The sequence below is a fragment of the Electrophorus electricus genome, chromosome 10 (genome assembly GCF_041902795.1).
Source record: "Electrophorus electricus isolate QZ-2024a chromosome 10, ASM4190279v1, whole genome shotgun sequence".
Lineage (NCBI taxonomy): Eukaryota > Metazoa > Chordata > Actinopteri > Gymnotiformes > Gymnotidae > Electrophorus > Electrophorus electricus.
In genome coordinates this window covers 12551654-12567794 of record NC_137506.1, presented here as the reverse complement: position 1 = coordinate 12567794, position 16141 = coordinate 12551654, and positions in this window count along the sequence as shown.

The window sequence follows — 16141 nt, the reverse complement described above, 5'->3', positions numbered from 1 at the left end:
CTGTCAAATGGCTAAAACAAAACAAAAAGTTTTAACTCATCTTAAGTGTGCAGCACCAAACAACAATCACTTTCCTTCTATAAGCCGATTTATCATTATTCAGGGGTGACAAGCTGCAGAAATCTCAGTACAGTTTTAGCACATCAAATTCATGTTATCTATCCAGCTTACACTACATGATTATCACTGTGTTAACTATCTGCTAGATAAAGTAAATTAATTCACCTGGTCACCAATTTAACTTGGGCTGATAAATGACATTATTGAATATTGTCATAATTTTTTAATTTGTGACAATATAATGCAAATGATTGTTCTGTTGATTTGTGTTACATATCAAGACCACTTTTTAAAGATTTTTGCCTTTATTTAATCATTTTCTTGTACAAGCTTTTTCATCTGTGGCTAGTTAACATGTATACAGTAGAAAAGATTGCATTTGATTATAGCCCACACCAACACAAAATTGATACATTTCTTAAAAAGAAACTTAAAGACATAACAGATTTTTCAGTCTGGCAAAGCATGCTGCAGTCTGTGCAGATGAAGCAGAGACTCTGGTACCAGTGACCTCCTCTCCAGTAGACAGTGAGAATGGACGAGCTTGATCAGAAAAAGGGGATCAATATGCCAGTTAGACAGTGTTTTGGTTTCCAACCAAATGGACAACACGGCAAACTTGTTTAATTATCAAACTTGTTTAGTGTTACATAAAATAAAAATAAACAAAATCTCAACTCGGTGTAACTTCTTTCATTTAAATTCACTGGGCAAGTGTCACGATCAGTCCCTTCCATGTAATTTGTTTTGTTCCATGTCTTGTGTTTTGTTCCATTCCATAGTTTTGTTTTGTCCTCACATTGATTGCTTACACCTGTCCTTCATGTCTAGTTTTGTGAATTTCATGTACTTAAACCCTCTTGTGTGCCTTGGTCATGGCTGTTCATTGTTTCATTGTTTGTTTAACTGTTGAATGAATGTTTGACTGTTTGAAGGTTGTTTCTTTGTACTTCATGCCTTCGTGTTTCCCAGTCCTGAGTGTTCCCTTGTCTTAGTTATAGCCTGTTTCCCTAGTTTGCCTTCGTGTGTTTTTGTTTTGTAATGTATCCCAGTACTCTCCGTGTCGGCTCTGTGACCCCGGACCATATAAACGACTCTGATTTTGGATTTGCCCATAATAAATCTCGCTCCTCTTCGGACATGCGTCTGCCTCCTTACCGCTCAACGTTACAGCAAGTTAAATGGATGATGATTATAGCAAGATGTTTTTGTCTAAACCAGCACCACTAAAACATTGTTTGTCTTTTTTGTTGTTAAAAAAATCAATAACTACTGGTGCTAACTCAAAGTATGTTTCCCCCTTCAGTTTTGTTTTATGCCAGAATTAAGACTTTCTGTCTTTAGAATTCTACATGACTCAAACTGAGACGCAGCAGATCACTTAGCTAGAAGAAAGGGTCTTGTACTACAATAATGACTTTTGCAGTATTGCCCATAAGATCCACCTTTTGTTTCTTTAACCCTCAGATCATCCTGTAGATATTAGAATTATTCTAATTTGAAATTGTAATTAACATTTTAAAAAAATTCCTTAACATCACTCTCAAAATAACTTTTACCTTACAAATTATTTCTTTACCAGGAAATTTGAGTTGGTATGAATTCATCTATTAATTTTTCATTATTATTTCATTAAATACACCCCCCCCACCTAAAAAAAAAAGAATAACAGTCCTAATGAAAGGTCTAAATGAATCTTTACAGTAACAACAGTCTTTTATGCTCTTCCAACCACCCACCTACTCCCGGTGGACACACCATACTCTAGTACATGATTCTGGAGTGCTGTGTTATCTGTGCTGCCCAACAAAGACAGATGAAGCAATAAAATGACTCGCCTTTGAATATGCCAATGCAATAGGATCTAGACAGTCACATTCAACCCCAGCTGCAGCTTCAACATCACAGGATGCTGTAACTGAAAGACCTGGTTAGTATTTTTGCATTGGTTTAAAGTCCATTGCAGAGTTAAGACCTCATTCATATGATCTGTTTTTGCTTCTCAGGAAGCAAACTGTGGTGTCATTTTGATGCCATGCTCATGTAGGCCAGAAAAAACTCACCATGTCACTGCTGATGCCACAGTTGAAGTACAGAGATACCTGGCAGAACAGAACATCAGCAGAACACAGGATCCCCTCCAGTACTGGGATAGGCAGAGGTGCATATATCCAAACCTCTACAGGCTTGCTGTGGGATACTTGTGCCTCCTCAGTACCATGTGAAAGAGTTTTCTCCAAAGCCGGAGAGGTTATTTCCAAAATGAGAAACCGACTGAGTCCAAGCACAGCCTTATGTTACATGCCTAAACACACACAAACACACACACACACACACACTCAGTTACCTCACAGTGTGAATATTGTTGTTGGTGGACACAGTATCATAGATCCTCTTTGCTGGCACATCAGTGATGTCATTGTGAATGAGGCTGAAATTAGATGGATTATAATTACCACAATACACACACCCCTCTACTAAATTTCAATGTAGTAGTACAAGAACCTGTAGGTTTACATTTCAATGAATGAAATTAATGAACAAATGAATGAATAAATGAATGACTGAATTAGCAAATGAATAAATAAGCAAAGAAATAAATAGTATATTTGTGTCAGTGGACCTGAGCCATTAATGGCCAGATAGTTATGCATTTTGGCATTTTAAACAAAATATCATTTCTTTCAGTTCTTGTACACATGACTTGTTATCTATCAGGCATGAAACTGCAAATCATAAAGGGTCTGTTATGTCTTATCTCTCTTTTTAATGAGAACATGTGATTCTACGAGCTGTCTGGATTTGCTGTAGACCACAGAGGTCCATCCTGCCAAGTACAGGCAGTGATCAGTGAACCAGGCAGCCAGTGAGAGAAATAAAATCACCAAGAAAGTCAGGCTTTTTGCTGTTTGTTTTTGAAAAAATTTCCTTGACGGAACACAAGATATGACTGAATGAGCAAAGTTACATTTATATAGAGCCTTTCAAGGAACATACAATGCTTTCCAATGAACACACACAGCTTCTACATTCAGTCACATGCTGGATATTGTGTTAAATTGTTAGAAAAAGAGTAAAATGTGTTATATCCATGTTAGTGTTCACTGTGGACTCAACATCAGACTCTCTACACATCCCTCCTCTCTCTTATCCACTCACTCCAGGACATGGGCTTTGTGCAGGTGTGGGAACAGCATCTGCAGGCAGTGGTCAGTGAGCTGACAGAGGTTAAGATCCTGCCAAGGACTGGCAGTGATCAGTAATCCAGGCACCCAGTGACAGAAATAAAATCACCAAGAAAGACAGCCCTTAAGAATGTTCCAGAAACAGCACCAGTGATCTACAGGCCTGTTGGTCCAGCCGGGTCTGACTGAGGTCCACCATCTCACCCAGGGCCCGGGAGACAGCCACAGCGCGTCTCACACACTCCAAATCAGTACCCACACGGACAAGAGACAGGAACTGGAGCAGCGTGGCTTTACTGCAGCTGAACACACTCAACATTCACCAATATGTAGAGTCACAAAACACTAAAACACTCACATAGCTACTAACATTAATGCTATTTACACACATTTTGTTTCAAATGATAAAATTCTTTCCCCTTTTCCAGAATGTTTGCGTAGTTTGTGTGGTGTTGTGAGTCAGTGGCTTACTGCAGGGTGACTCTGTGTAAAATGGGGAAGAGTAGCTCTACTCCAGCCTCCTCTATCTCACAGTCATGCAGAGTGAGCTGTGTGTGTGTGTGTGTGTGTGTGTGTGTGTGTGTGTGTGTGTGTGTGTATGTATGTATGTATGTATGTATGTGTGAGCTCTCTGGTTGACCATGGAGACGACTGTGCAGTCCTCAGTGCTCAGAGTCAGTGTGTGTGTCTGTGTGTTTGCTGTCAGGTCCAGAGCAGAGCTGCATGAGAAGTCCAGTCTGTGCTGCAGAGCAGAGAGCAGATCTGCTGCTGCTGCCCCCTGCTGGAGGTCAGAGACACTGCTGCAGTGGAGCAGTCTCAGCAGCAGCCTGTCAACACTGAGAAAACAAAACACACACACACACACACACACACACACACACACACACACACACACACACACACACACACACACACACACAGTGGCAGGGCAGTTAATTTCAGATTAATCTAAATATTTCACCTGAATTTACCAATTACCATGCACTGTAAGTCTCAATAAAACCTAAACAATGCTGGCACAAAATGACATCTTGGAAACTTTCCAAAACACACATAAATGTATATATAAGTGTATGTAAATGTATATAAGTTTTTATACCATGCCCAGTTTCCTGCTTATTTTCAGCCACTTTTTGGTAACTGCATTTATATTATGTCAAATGAGATTTTAATGCTTTAATTTCTGTGTATTAAGAAATGGTACTTGATCAATTTATGTTATTTATCCTCATATGGAAAGATTTGCTTCCATATTTTCCATATTTCAAATTTTGTGGGAAAAAGATGTCTGGAGATTTTACACTCTCTTATAGCTTGCAAGTTATAGGACAGTGCCAGACCTGTGAAACAGTGCCACTTCATCCAGTGTTTAGATGACGTTTGATGCTTAGACCTCATTAGTCATATGCTAATAGTAACTTTGATACAATCTTCAATACAGTGTTGAATCAATGTGCTTTGCAATAGTGAGCTTTGATGCCTCAGTATCTAACATCCCATCACTACATTGGAGTTCTACCATATGTATTCTTGCTCTGCCTGTTCGTTTTCCATATTGTTCTCCGTTCCCGTGTTCTTAATATCTGTGTTATCTGACTTTTACCTCTGTGTTTTCTTCTTCCTGGTTAGCCTCTCTTTGTTTTTGTTTCTCATGTATTCTGGTAACCTGCTCTTGGATAATGTTTCTGCTCCTCCTAATAAACAAAGTTCGACAACACGCTTGTGTCTTGCCCTGCCTGTCTCAGCATTACAGCTAATCTAAAGGTCAAAGGATAAACTTCACTGGCAGATACACCTATTTTTAAGCATTACCACGTATGTACACAGTTTTCTAAATACATTTACATATTAACAAATAAGCAGACATCTAGCTTCTGGACATCTGAATATTTTCAAAAATTAGATTCTTTAAAAGGTGGGTTTAAATGATACAGCACTACAAAAAGCACGCCAACCATAGGCAACAAGCAATCCTTGAATTAGAATAACTTAATATTTCTGTACGTGGGCAAAATAATAATATGATTCTTAGTCCACGTTATATTTAGGCTCCATGCACGTAAATATATCTTTTATTTAAAAATGAACACATTGTCTTTTTTCACCACTAGTCACTTTGAAACCATTTAAGCCCACTACACTCCATTTAAGATGACCTTAGAGTGTTTTAATGAGGAGTTCCTTCAAGTACAAACTTGCATCAGTTTTCACTGTACTGGCTGCAAGTAAGAAATTATGATATGCAAAATAAATGCTGTTTGATGGAATAAATGAATAACAAATATGAAGTTACAATGTGATCATAAAATGGCTTAGGCTAATGTGTCCATGTGTTCTTACAATCCTGGCAGGTGATGTGTGACTTGTGGTTGGAGCTTCACTGAAACAGATGTTTTACATCTTGTTCTGGATTAGAATCTGGCTAGTGGAATTCAGAGCCCTTTCCCCAATGGGAGAAAATGATTTTATTGTTTTATGTGAGATCATCCTGAGCAGACCATTCACAAATCAGAACAGTTTCCTGTGGCTACAGTGAGGACCTCAGCTGATACTGGAATATTCACCCACTGCTTTGATATGCTTATCTCACAGATTTCACAACAAAATTCCAGAATATCTACAATGTAGATGAGACAGGATTTGTCACTGGTCCATGACAAGTCCTGTAAGATTATGTACCAGACTACAGGTGGAAGTGGGAGGGAACAGATAACCGTCCACATCACTGGGAATGTTGTTGGGCAGATTCATCATCTACAAAGGGAAACGGTTGTACAATTCTTGGTGTCAAGGAGGTCCAGACCGCAACCCCATTTTTGTAACAGAACATGGATGGTTGGACAAATCTCTTCCTTAAACTATTCACTCAGATCTCAGACTGAACATTTCTCAGGGTTTTAATATTTGATGGTTAAACCTTGCATGTGACTCTGGGACTGGGGGACTAGAGGGCGTCTTAACATTTTTTCTACTCCTGAACCTCTTACTGAATAAATGTTGGGCTGTTAATTCTTTCAAAACTATACATTTTTAATATTTTGTCAATACATCATGACATGATCTTACTTGGAACACTTAAATGGACTTAAATGGTCCAACTGTACCTATTAAGCTGATGCCAGACTTTTCACTTATTTAATAAAATATCTTTATTTATATTATAAAACAGACATGAACTAATAAGCACATTTTGAAATAAGACATTCATATTTAAATCAATTCAAAATCTATGAAAAATGCCTGGAAAATTATTTTTGGCAGGCTTATTGCATAAAGGAAAAGAGTAAAGTTATGTTAATATGGAAAGGACATGAAATTCTAAACCACACAGCTATTTTTGAAAGAAAGACTTAATTCCTTTAAATCCTTTCCATACAAACGTAATACGAAATCTCTTCTTCTCACATTTTCTTGCTTCCGTGGCTCCATTCGCTTCTTTCGTTGTCTGGTCTATGTCTTTTTGCTGACGTTTCAGTTTCTTCTTCTCATGTGTCTTCTCATGTGTCTCCTTGAACAGCTTCTTCTCTGCATTTGGTGCTGCCCTCACATCTGAGTGAAAGGACAGGGGAGGCAGTAGTGGACGGCAAGGCCTGTAGGGTCTGGATGATGGGGCTTCTTGGAGCCAGTGGGGCTCACCAGGTGCAAATCTGGTAGGCTGTCTGAGGGAGAGTGAGGGAAACCTGTTGTCTCGTGGTTTGGGAGACTCCAGGGGGAAACTGGGCCTTGGGCTTTCCAACTGTGAAAAAGCATTTAATTTAGCATCACTATTAAATACATGCATGTGCACACACTTTGATATACTATCAAAAATATAATATAAGTTAGACTGTGATATTGTAGTGTCATAGGCAATCCATTTGTTGATTTGCCCTAACACATTTATGCTCACTATTTACCTGGATTTTAATTATAGTTCCTTATTTCAATCTAAAATCATCTCCTGTGTATAGCAGAACATTGCTTCATTGGATGTGCACTGCAGTGTAACTAAGTGTTTCACTTTTCCTACTTTCTCAAGCTGTGATCTCAGCCTGCTCAATTCAGCTTTGATCATCACATTCTCTCTCTGCAGTTCTCGCACTGCTAGCTCGAGGTCTAGACCTCCAAGATAGCGCCCCACACGTGCAGCCTTCCGTCGGTTGTCCTCCCTTGTCTTCCTCCAACATTCACCCAGGGTCTCTTCCTCCTCCACCTTATGGTTTCCCATTTGAAACATGCAGAGACATATGACCCAGCAATGTGTATTCGGTCCCTAGAGATCTTCGGCCATCAAAGATTATATATATATATATATATATATATATATATATATATATATATATATATATATATATATATATATATATATATATATATATATATATATATATATATAGTTATTCTGTTATTCTCTGCGTTCTTTCTTTCTTTTTCAATCTGAGATGCTGCAGAGCCTCATTCTAATCCCTAACAGGCAATCTCTATCTAAAAAGGGCTCATATCAAAATTTCAAGTGGTGTGTTAGTTGTAGCAGTCGCCAGCTGTGTCGATAACTCACTCTACGATGCGCGGACACGGCGGAATCTTCCAGCTGCTTACCGTCCTCCTACAAAACAGAAACCTGCTTAAAACACTGATATCCAGCTCAACAGGAGGATGACTTACAATGTAGGTCGGATCTAAAGTGGGAGAATTGCTGCAACTAACTTCAAAAGGATGAACGCTGTTCTGCCAAAAATGCATCTCACTTTTGTAATCGTATCTTTTTTAAATGTTTGTACTACTGCTTGTCTTCTGTTTATTCTGACTAGCAGTTGCTATCACACCACGCGACTAGAATGTTATACGTATGACGCAGCATCGTTACAGAATTCAAAAGATTACACCTCGGACGATATTGAACGCGCGTTAAAATACGCTCATGAATGAGTTGAACAGACACCTGTTCATTTCAACACAATGCGAGAAATTACTCTGCTCACAGAGCTTCAGTAACGCCTTAGAGGGAAATTCGCTGCTGCTCTTTAAAACACTAAGCGTTTTTCTTAAAACACATAAAAGGTGCAAGATCACGCGTTGTCGTGTGAGCACCTCAGTCGTAAAAAGGGCTGAGTTGTCATGAATGCGTTATGATCAGGAGTAGTCGGCCGTACTGCTGCGACATCCGGTCAAATCAACTGTCCTCTAAGAATCAGCGCAGTAGTATTTTTGGTAATAGCAGCATCTATGGACATAAACGGCGGCGAAACGGATGGTTTCTTTCTCGTCAACTTTATAGTCCATTACACTTGCTCCTATAGATCGGGATAAAATCTCCATACCAAAACCTCTGTGCATTGGCATGATGAAAATTTAGAGCACGCAAATCCTTCACTTCTGAAACAGCAGAAATTATGTAATTTTACACAGATTGAAAAAAATCCTCAACGTTAAAGACTGCTGTTGACGGAGTTTTAATGTAAATATAGTAGGTTGGGGAAGTGTAACGATGAGCAGTGTGTGGAAAAGAGTGAGATTTATTAGGGGCAAATCCAAAGTCCAGGGTCAAATTATTAACATGGAGAGTCCGAGAATTCATGATAAACTAAAGTAAAGAAAAGCGCACGAAGACAAACCAGGGATGCAGGCTATAACATTGGGGCGAGGATAAACATTCAGGCTTATATTCACATGCACGGAAGCCTCGATTAACAAACAGCAGCTGGACTTACAATAAATAGCAACAAGACTAAACTAAAACAGGGCTTAAAAACATGGTCAAATGAGCATTAAACCAGACACAAGTGCAAATTATGAGGGGTGCAGAAAACGAAACGAAGGAATGGAACCACAACAAGGGAGTAAATCAAAACAAAGACACTAGACAGGGAAACCGTGGAGACATGGACGCTAGAAGGGTGGTCAGTGGTGACAGGAAGCTTGTTTCAGTTATGGATGTCTTTGGCAAAATGAATGCAACTAAAATGCTTTCCTCATGTGTCCTAATAACCAAATAATAACCAAGTTCTTCTTTATTTCTAAATAATATGCCTTTCGGAAATTGTATAACTGCGTGTGTTATATTACTTTCTTTTATTCAGAAACACGGGAGACTCAGGTGAAAAGTGTGATGGAAATTATACACTTATTATTATATCCTAAAACTTGTCTCACCTAATCGTAGTCATCATTTTATTAGATAAATGCATACCTATTTTTATGTTTGTGTTTCACATGTTCCATTCCTTTTCTTTTCTTTGAAAGAAAAATGCCTTAACTTAATCACAGACTAGGATTAAAATAATAATAATAATAAAATCATAGACAGGTCAGCTGAGCCCACTGACTTCTCGTAATGTCCCCATATTGACAGTTAAATATAACATATTAAATACATTAGAGACTGGAGTGTCTTGTTTTTCTCTGAACATTCCACAGTGCATCTAGAATTTTAATAGTTGTTTATTTCTGCTCAGTTTTTCTGCTCTTATTTGAATTTGTTTTTGTCTTAAGGAGAAAAAAAAGGCGTCAAACGAGACCTGTGACCCCAGGGGGAAATCATGGATCAGATGCCTCACACCAAGTCACTGTGTAAACAACACCAGGTTCATGCTTTAGTGTGAGGAATGAGTGAAGGAGTGTTTTGAAAGAGCAAATACAAACACTAACAAGAAGAGAACAAAGAAAACAGGAAGGAGAAGCTCCTATCATTTTGAGTTACTTACTGAGATCATTCTCATAGCAAGTTTATTACAACTTGTGTACTTGTTGTAGTGCAGTTAGCTGTTTCTATATTGGCTGAGAGAAGGAGCAGACCTGTTCAAGTCACAGTTCCATTTACATTTAAACAACAGAATCTTGTCAGTGGAGGATGTACTTTCTCAAACCTTTTTAACTGGTATCTCGCCTCTGTGTCTCTCTGTGTTCGCAGGACAGGGACCACTGCACGCCTCGCACCATGACACCTTTGCAGTGATGACTCCCCTCGTGTGGAATTAGTTCACAGCTGTTTAGTATTATACTTATCCACAACTAGGATTAGTCCATTTACTATTTCTTAGAAGTGGGGATCAAGAACATTGGAAGACGTGAGTAGTTTTTTGGAGCAATAAAGATCAATACATAAAAACAGGCAAATGACCTGCTTCAAGGATTTTCACTAGAAGTTATATAACTGCAAGTTATATTACCGATGTCTAAGTGTATGCAGCGCAGAATTCTTTATTCGTAATGTAATACATGTCCTATTTAATTCTACAAGATAAACAGGTTGGAAAATATTTGTGTAAAATAGATTATGATTATTTTTGGAACATAAAGCCATGCAAACATTGTAAGTGGACATCAAGGGAAAATATAAAATAAAAGAATAGTATAGCATACAGTTACAGGGTATGCCTGTTTTCATTGATTACTAGGGAAGCTCTTTGTCTCCCTCTTGTGGCCATTGTTGTCTTAGCCAACAACCATATCAGCATAAGAGACATGAAGTTATAGAAATTAATTAAAACTGAAACGTATTTTTATAAACACGATTTGACAGTGTGTTTTACATATTCTGGTTGAATATCACATTTATGTGTACAAGATTATAAAAAACACAATCATACATTTACCTGATACTTATATCCAAAGTGACTTACGAGTGAGTATATCTTGAGCAATTGAGGGTTAAGGGCCTTGCTCTGAGAACCAACAGTGGCAACTTGGCAGCAGTAGGGCTGGAACCGGTAAGCTTCTGACTACAAGTCAAGTACCTCAAACACTGAGCTACCACTGATCACTCTGATCACTGCTGTGGCCGATCATGTTAGAATTTTACAATGTTGGTTACTAAACTATTTAAAAAAACATTTTGGAACATTTATTTATTTCATTTCCCCTAACCTTTGACAGCACGGCTAGTCCAGACCTCTGTATGCATCTTCTTACCCCTTCTCTCTGCACACAGAAAATAAAACGCATTGAGAAGAGACTAATTGCCCAAAGGGTAAAAAATAAAATGACATATATAATGATAAAAGGAAAAGGTAAATAGATAACAGCAGATGTGTTAATAAAAAATCAAAAGTCATCTAAACAGAACTCAATGCAATAAGTGTGTTTTGAGATATTTTTGTTTTGCTGTTGGTTTGGTCTTTTTTTTTTTTTTTGCTTTCAAGTGCTAATGCCATTATGAGTTGCTAGACCATGAAGACATTTAAAGAATAATAAAATAATCTGATTTTGCTGTAAAAGACAGATGTCATGTTCACACTGCACAACTTCACTGCTTAATGTGAGCAGACATCTGGCAGACACGCTTATCTATAGCAACTTACAGTTTCAACTATATTGCAGAGCTAGGTCCATATAGCAGTAGGAGTTTGATTCAGTTCAGTTTAGCTCACTCAGGCTTTCATTTCTGTTGTCTTCAGGTTTTGTTTCATTGTCCCTAATAAGTCCAACTTGTGCTTGTCTACTCATGTCTCACTGTCCTCCTTTGCTTGATGTCACAACTTCATTGATACCTAATGTGAATGTTGGAAGTGTCACATGTTCTTTGAATAGGAATCAAACATCATTGCACTAATACACTGGACTGATAGTGGACTCTGCCGAGGTACACCTACCCCTGATGTCATGATGTTACTGAGCCTCATCTTGTCTCAGATGCCTTGGCTACTCCCATCGTCCCCTGTTGTAGCCCACACCACCTCCACCCCAACCAACTACTCTCTGTTGCCCTTAATGGACGTTCTCTTGCGACTTGGGTCTCGGGCACATGCACACTATCGGGACAAGTCTAGAACCTCCAGAAAGTTGGACTAAACATTAAATGCTTATTTCATTTTTTAATTTATGTCTCTCTTTAAACAGCCAGAGGAGGATGGGACCCCCTTTGAGTCTTGGTTCCTCTTGACGTTTCTTCCTCATGCTCTAGGGAGCTTTTCATTGCCACTGTCACCCTTAGCTTGCTTACTGGGGGCTTGGACTTGGACATTTGAAAAGCTGCTTTATAAAAACACCTGTTGTAAATAAAATAAAATAAAATACAATTTTAAAAAGTACTTTATAAATAAAATTTGAATATTTGATTTTTATATGTAATCTTAAAATTCATAAGAAAACTAAAATATGTTTTTTAATCATTACATTTTTTTCACTTAAAACAAAAATATAATTTGGATAGTCTCAATAATCTAATAAAATCAAATCTCATCATTACAGTGCCAAAAACACATCAACATCACCAGACTTCAAAGCACTTCTCTGAGAGGAAGATTTATATGCCTGTAATTCTGTTGTTGAAGAGCCTATAAAATCAAAATAGGCTTTTAAATTTGAAATTTTAAACTCAAATAACTACAGCCTTATTTTAAATGCCTAAACACACACACAGAGTTACCTCACAGTGTGAATATTGTAATTGCTGGAGACAGTATCATAGATCCTCTTTGCTGACACATCAGTGATGTCATTGTGACTGAGGTTGAAATTAGATGGATTATAATTACCACATTGTTCAGGATTCCCAAACACACCTCCCTCTACAAAATCACCGTGTAGTAGTACAAACACCTGTAGATTTATAGATCAATGAATTAAATTAATGAACGAATGAATGAATAAACGAATGACTGAATTAGCAAATGAATGAATAAGCAAAGAAATAAATAGTATATTTGTGTCAGTGGACCTGAGTCATTAATGGCCAGATAATTATGCATTTTGACATTTTAAACAAAATATAATTTCTTTCAGTTCTTGTACACATGACTTGTTATCTATCAGGCATGAAACTGTAAATCATAAAGAGTCTGTTATGCCTTATTTCTCTTTTTAATGAGAACATGTGTTTCTACAAGCAGTCTGGATATTCTGTAGACCACAGAGGTCCATCCTGCCAAGTACAGGCAGTGATCAGTGAACCAGGCAGCCAGTGAGAGAGGTCGTCATTTCCAAATAAAATCACCAAGAAAATCAAGCTTTTTGCTATTTGCTTTTGAAAAAAATAAGTCCTTGAAGGAAGACAGGATATGACTGAATGAGCAAAGTTACATTTATATAGAGCCTTTCAAGGAACATACAATGATTTACAATGAACACACACAGCTTCGATGTGCAGTCACATGCCGGATTTTGTGTTAAATTGTGAGAAAAAGAGTAAAATGTGTTATATCTATGTTAGTGCTCACTGTGGACTCAACAATCAAGACTCTCTACACATCCCTCCTCCCGCTTGTCCACTCACTCCAGGATGTGGGCTTTGTGCTGGTGTGGGAACAGTAGCTGCGGGCAGTGGTCAGTGAGCTGACAGTGGCTAAGGTCCAGTTCTGACAGCCCTTCAGAATGTTCCAGAAACAGCGCCAGTGACCTACAGGCCTGCTGGTCCAGCCGGGTCTGATTGAGGTCCACCATCTTACCCAGAGCCCGGGAGGGAGCCACAGCGCATCTCACACACTCCATATCAGTCCCCACACAGAGAAGAGACAGGAACTGGAGCAGCATGGATTTATTGCAGCTGAACACACTCAACATTCACCAACATGTAGAGTCACAAAACACTAACACACTCACATAACTACTAACATTAATGCTATTTACACACATTTTGTTTCAAATGATAAAATTCTTTCCCCTTTTCCAGAATGTTTCCCTAGTTTGTGTGGTGTTGAGTCAGTGGCTTACTGAAGGGTGACTGTGTGTAAAATGGGGAAGAGTTGCCATCACAGCCGTGTAGAGTGAGCTGTGTGTGTGTGTGTGTGTGTGTGTGTGTGTGTGTGTGTGTGTGTGTGTGTGTGTGAGAGAGAGCTTGCTCTCTGGATGACCATGGAGACGACTCTGCAGTCCTCAGTGCTCAGAGTCAGTGTGTGTGTCTGTTTGTCTGCTGTGAGTTCCAGAGCAGAGCAGCAGAAGAAATCCACTCTGTGCTGCAGAGCGAAGAGCAGATCTGCTGCTGCTGCCCCCTGCTGTAGTTCAGAGACACTGTAGCAGTGGAGGAGCCTCAGCAACAGCAGCCTGTCAACAAGGAGAAAACAAAACACACACAGACAGTGGCAGGGCAGTTAATTTCAGATTAATATAAATATTTCACCTAAATTTAGCAATTTCCTCCAGAAAGTCATTTTATTCTGTCCTAACACACCTGAGGTAAATATCCATGGATATTGCTGATTACCTGACAGGAGTCTCAATAAAACCTAAATGATACTGGCGCAAAATGACTTTTGAGGAAACTCGTGAAAAACACATAAACATACATAAACGTTTATATAACACTCCCTAAACAGACCAGTTATGTTTTAAAATTCTGATTGTAAGAAAAGTTCAAGCCTGAGACGGGAGACATGTTAGAGCAGTGGCTCAATGCTCTCCAGCTCTGCCTTTGGTATGGAGGTGAAAAGCAGGCTGAGAGAGACTGCTGTGCAGTGCTGGAGGGTGAAACACAGGGCAGCACAGTGGACAGAGTCCACCTCTCTGCTGTTCAGGTTGATGCAGTTCTCTGCTGAACTCAACAAGCTGGACACACAGTGAGCAGAGCCAGTCTGATAGATCTCTCTGATGATGGACAGTACAAAGCTGGAGCTCAGCCTGGGGAGAAGACACACACACACACACACACACACACACAGACACACATTTCCAGGTCTCATGCTGTACAGTATAATTAAAGTGTTTGGACTGTTACAAACTGTGTGAAGAATCTGAGCCACGCAACACATGACTGTATTCTCTCACCTTCTGATCTGAAGTCTGGCCAGTACAGGCAGAAGGTCTCTGGGGTTTTGCTGCTTAATTTTGGGGATGTGTAGTGCTCCCATGAGCTGGTCGAAGCTCGTCTACTTTGCCGTAACGTCACCCATTTGCCTTGCTGTCTGGATGCGCACTTCTGGTGCTAGAGTCTTCTCTGTCAGACTAGCAATTCATCTACACTTCTCACAGATAAAACTGCCACTAATGACGAAGAATAAACATGCTGCATTCAGTGCTCTGAAGCAGAACATAAGTCATGATGAAAAAGCAAAATGTTAACATTACTTATGTTTGTGGTAGTTCCTTAGATATAGTTTGTGATGATAAAGTAGTTTTCTATGGAAGTTGCCAGTTTCCAGGTAGAAAGTAATTAAATCCAGCGAAAAATTTGTTAAACAGATAGAGAGCAGTAAGAGCTAGTATGCTGAAACAGTTTCAAAAACAGGAAGCTTCTTTATGAAGGAAAGAGGTTCTTATGAACCTCAGCATTTTGACAGCAAGTATTAGCCATGGCTATAAAACCATGTGAATAATTCAGTTATGGGATTAATCCACAAAATAGCACATCAAATCTAATTATTTGGCCAGTACAGGGTTATGTAATATTTCTTCATATCAGCAAAATGCAATAGCTTGACTTCCTTAACTGATTAATAATTAAAAAAATATCTTTCTTGACTATAAGAATATAGCTTACCCATTAGAAAGATTAAACATCCAGTCAGTGTGTTTCCTGGCATGTTAATGTAAAAGGCAGCTCCTAGTGGATTTGGGGAAAGATTAGTAAAAGATTTCAAGTATCTGCAAAGCAGAAAACTGCCTATTCAACAGGCATGAATGATGTGCTACAGAAGTAGTTGTGTTATTTGCATAGCCTAATTAATATGCATGCAGATCATGTTCTATAGTACCTATATTGTTATATTAAAATTTCACTATTGCTTTTGTGCTTTACAATTGTTACACATAATTGCCACACCCGATACAAGGATAGGAATTCCAATTTATTCATACTGGACAGAAGAATCATTAATGGCTGCTGAGTTAAGCACTTTCATTGAAAATTCATCCAATTATTTATTTATTTATTTATTTATTGTAACCAGAAACAGGGCACATCAGCCAGGAATACATTCCAGCTCTGTTTTAGAATACTGGCTGTGATTCATTACATTTTGGCAATTGTGAAAACAAACTAGATG